Source organism: Fukomys damarensis, unplaced genomic scaffold (assembly GCF_012274545.1).
Source record: "Fukomys damarensis isolate Sample0158 unplaced genomic scaffold, DMR_v1.0_HiC HiC_scaffold_20, whole genome shotgun sequence".
In the NCBI taxonomy this organism is placed as follows: Eukaryota; Metazoa; Chordata; class Mammalia; order Rodentia; family Bathyergidae; genus Fukomys; species Fukomys damarensis.
The window spans coordinates 10,428,099-10,432,487 of NW_022900932.1; the positions used below are offsets into that span (position 1 = coordinate 10,428,099).

The 4,389-nt window shown below is 32.2% G+C and overlaps 1 protein-coding gene across 4 annotated transcripts in view; it reads right to left on the bottom strand.

Moving 5' to 3' along the window:
- Supt3h (SPT3 homolog, SAGA and STAGA complex component) overlaps positions 1-4,389 on the bottom strand; it is a 372,704-nt gene that overhangs the window by 320,757 nt on the left and 47,558 nt on the right. The window lies entirely within an intron of this gene.

A 4,389-nucleotide genomic window follows, 5' to 3' on the forward strand; every position in this document is an offset into this window, starting at 1 on the left:
TATATATTACTAAGAAATATATCTTAACAGACAAGTCAAGCTCCACTCCCAACCAGGCAATAAGACAAAGTGTAAAAAAAATATATATAGCAATATGAAAAACTAGGTAATCAGAATAAGTAACTTAAATTTTATTTTTTCCTTCCAAATGATAATATCCTCTGTTTAATATTAAAACTATTCAAATGAAAAGGAGAGGGGTAGCTTTTAATGCCTTTTTGAAGAAACTGATCTTCAAAAGGTTCTCACTGTAGGACAATTTCATTTATTACAGTCAAGCCCCAAAATACAAAGGCAAACTTTAATTACAGTGCCCCAACACTGTGACATCCAAGGGTTTCATCACTATATTCTCTAAATACAAGTACCACAGATTAATTTCACTTTTCTCTAGATATATTAACTAGCATAGTTGGGATATTATTTTTCTTTGGTTTTGTCAGTAGCATGTTTGATATAAATTTTATTAAGTGGCCGTGTATGTAACACTGCATTGTGGGTAGCAGTTTCCTGCTTTAGTCTAGCCACATCCTCAGCTGTCATATGAGCATGTTTCACATATTTTCTGCAAGTTGTCGCCTTTTTTTTTATTCTTTCAAAAATGACAGCATTAGAAGATGAACTGTTCTAGTAATTATAAGAAATAAAACACACAGCTACATTAAACAAGTGTGGATGACTCTGCAAAGAAAAACAAAGTAATCCTTATAATTAAAGTGTTAATGTCAAGTGAAATGTTTAAAGTAAATTAGCATAAAGAAAGGATTCAAGGAACAACTTAAAACAGGGAAAAGAAAAAAATAACTCTGTAACCAAATGCCACTACTCTCCAAATGAGGTGTAATATGTCAAGACATAACAATTTGCAATTAATGTTAAGAGCTTCAAAGTTACTATTTGTTAGTGAAAATTAACATTGATATCTCTACTAGAACTTTAACACTCTACTTTGAGCCATACAGAAATGTCAAAACATGGGAAGGAGAAACTAGAAAAACTGGAATAAGGAAGCAGAATTAACCTCTTAAAATCACAATTCAAAATGGAAAACTATATACCTCTTGCTATTACAAAAAATGTTTCATCAATATAAGGCTCAAAAGTGCAAGATAAGCTTTAACAGCAATCTATCAGACCTGGAAAAAGAAAAATTGTGAAAAAAATTAAATTTAAACTATCAAACACCAAGTTAAACTAAGATTATTAAAACCTCATAATCACAATATTTTAAAAATAATTTTCTCCTGTTATCTATTAAAAGAATAGAAAAGCAGCAAATATCAGATTAAAAGAATTCCTAAGAAAAAATAATGGAAACAGTACATTATTGATAAAAGTGAAACTACTATATTAAAATAAAATCAAGGAAAAATTCAGAAGGTAATGAAAACAGATTAGCATTTTAAGTATTTTATAGCTATACTATAAATGTTATTGTATTTTTAAATGTTTGATGAATTTTGGCAATTTTTATAAAACATAAAATAACAGGAAAGCAAGACACTAACTTCCTAGTTTTTTATAAACTGATTTCAAATTCAAAAATCATATTTTATTTCCTTAGCATTAAAGCACATACCGTACAGCGTGGACCTATATTTGTTGCTAACTTCCACACAGCAAATATTAACATACCCCATACAGTATGATGTTTTAAGGGTCTTTAGAAAGAAGTAATCTGTGATTTCAATTTCTGATTATAAGCTTGATATAAATCTATAATCAAGAGTTGTGTTTGCAATGAATTATAGCTCTCTTCATCACACAAAGTAAGCTATCTCTATGTAACGTACTGTCAATTGTCAAATGTACAACCAGTTACCACAAAGTGATATGCACTTCAAAGAGAACATATTTTTAATTTAGAGGAGGAAAATATATGTGGATAGTGAATACACAAACTTTAAAACACATAATTTCTTTCTCTTGCCAGAACTTGATAAGCCTCACGGAACAAAAAAGGGCATATTCAACATTTATCCAGCAAACACTTCTACAATAACAGTAAGATCCTGACCCAAAGACTAGAGAGTGGGGGTGTCTGCAAAAAGAGGACAAGCAGTTAGAAGACAGATAGATGTTAAAATTATTCTAATTCATTTTATGTGACCTTGAAGAGCCAAAGTGTGTAAGATAATTTTTTCAAACCTTTAAGAAAGAGAACACTGGGCAAAAACTTATGGTTTATGTCAGAAAATCCTAATGTAGACACTATAAACTTACTTTAAAAAAAGAAAAGTGCTTGGTTACCACACTAGATAGCAGCCACTTACATTTTTTTCAATAGCCTGACTCGCTATTATTTGTGCATATGAAACTACATTTGGCAATTTCACAAATTTTATGAACAAAATCTTTTACTTCCTTTGGATAAAAGAGACAGAGATCATATTGGTACACCTTATTTATAACTTCTCTCTTTGTATGAATACATGTTAAATGAAAACCTTTTCTTTTCAATGTAAGCCCTTTTTACATCTACAGTATGGCATAATAAATCTATATTTAAAATAATGCACCAAAGTGTATATCTGCAGTTTTATCACTAGAAGTTTATTCAAAAAGGCCTCTGGACATTTGAATAATTTGAGCAATAAAGGATTAAAGGAGGACATCATTCCCATGTCCTCTCAGTGTATTCTGGAATAACTATTTTTTGTAAAGAATCTTATTGACATATTTGTATAGTTGTCGTTATCTAATATGAACCAAAAGCAGATAATGAACTGCGTTAGAAAGAATATATACAAGGCTATGTCAATTCTAACACCCTCAAACCCCTCCTTTACTCCCTTTTACTCCACTGTATAGCCCAAATAATCCTTTGTAATCAATCCATCATCTCTGCCCTCCCTCCCAGTTATTTATGTGACACTCCTAGTTACTATCATGCCAGGACAAAGTCTAACATGCAAATTATGAGTGGCATGGGTAAATGGCAAAAAATGCTTAGAAAATTGGTCTATTCGCCTTTATAATCTTTGTTGAAAAATACCTCATCACTCTCAACTGATGAAAACAGGAAGCTCTATTCATAAATATAAAATTCACTGCCTATGATATATAATCATCCTAATAAGAAAATGAGTTCTATACATACATGTCCAAAGGGCCAAAAAAGAGAAAGAGATAGTTTCCCAAAGATGTTTTCAATTTTCTTCTGAATCAGAATTAGCAAATCGAGACGACTAGCATACTGTCTGTGTGCATTATTCCTTACTACACACAGCATTTTGTAATTTATTTCAAAGCTTCCATTATAAACAAAAAATACAGCTTCTGTTAACCCACTAAATGCTGAGTTCACAACAAATTTTACTATATGTATATAAATATAAATATATCTATATCTATATTTATATATATAATATAAACATCTGCAATCAAAAGCTCTTTTAATGTCCAAACCAACTAAAGAATTATACAAAATGAATACACTTTCTTGAATGATAGTTACAATCACAAATAAAACTAAGATTCTTTCAACAAGCTATTATAATTCTTGCCATTCATTTACAATCTTCAAACTAGTCATGAGGTAAAAGTATACATAATACAAAAAATACTAATTACATTTAAATTTTATTGTAAGAGCCACCATATAATATTGTAAATAAACTATACAGACGTGATTTAGTATTTGTGAAGTATTTGTAAAGTACCCAGACTAACGCTTTCTTGACAGCCAATTACAGTCAAGCCCAGCAAACAGTTTGCAACCAGACCCTAAGAAAGGTAAACTTTTTTACAATGAGTTACAGATTCACAAGTTTAAGAAGACAAGAAAACGGAAAACAGAAGGAATCCAGCCACCCTAGCAAATATGAAGCAGACCCCAGAATGTGATACAATCCAACGATGTAAATTATTGTAAGTCATCACTGTTGTTCAGAATTTCACACAGCCTCTTTAGCCAATTTTGCTCACTTTTCCACAGACACAATAAAGAACTAAAAGGGAAAGGTTTAAAAAAAAGGAAAAGAAAAAAGAAGAAGAAAAGTAGAGAGGTGGTAGAAAGGGAAAGCCTTTAACTGCAGAGTTCTGCTCTACAAATGCTTAACCTTACAGGAGTTTGGGCTCCTTCAGCATTTGTATTCTAGCCAAATCCTCTCATGAGTCACAAAAATTAAAAAGCTATATCCTTCTGGGTGCCAGGAAAGGCCTTACCACAAGCCTTTTGTCAAAGGGAGAGGGAGAGAGAGAGGGAGGAGGAGGAGGAGGAGAAAAAGGAGGAGGACGAGGAGGAAAAGAAGGAGGAGGACGAGGAGGAGGAAGAGGAGGAGGAGGAGGAGGAGGAAAAAGGAGAGAAGGAGAGAGAGGGGAGAAGGAGAGAGAGAGAAGAGGGAGAGAGGAGAGAGAGAGGGGAGAGAGGAGAGTAGAGGAGAGGAG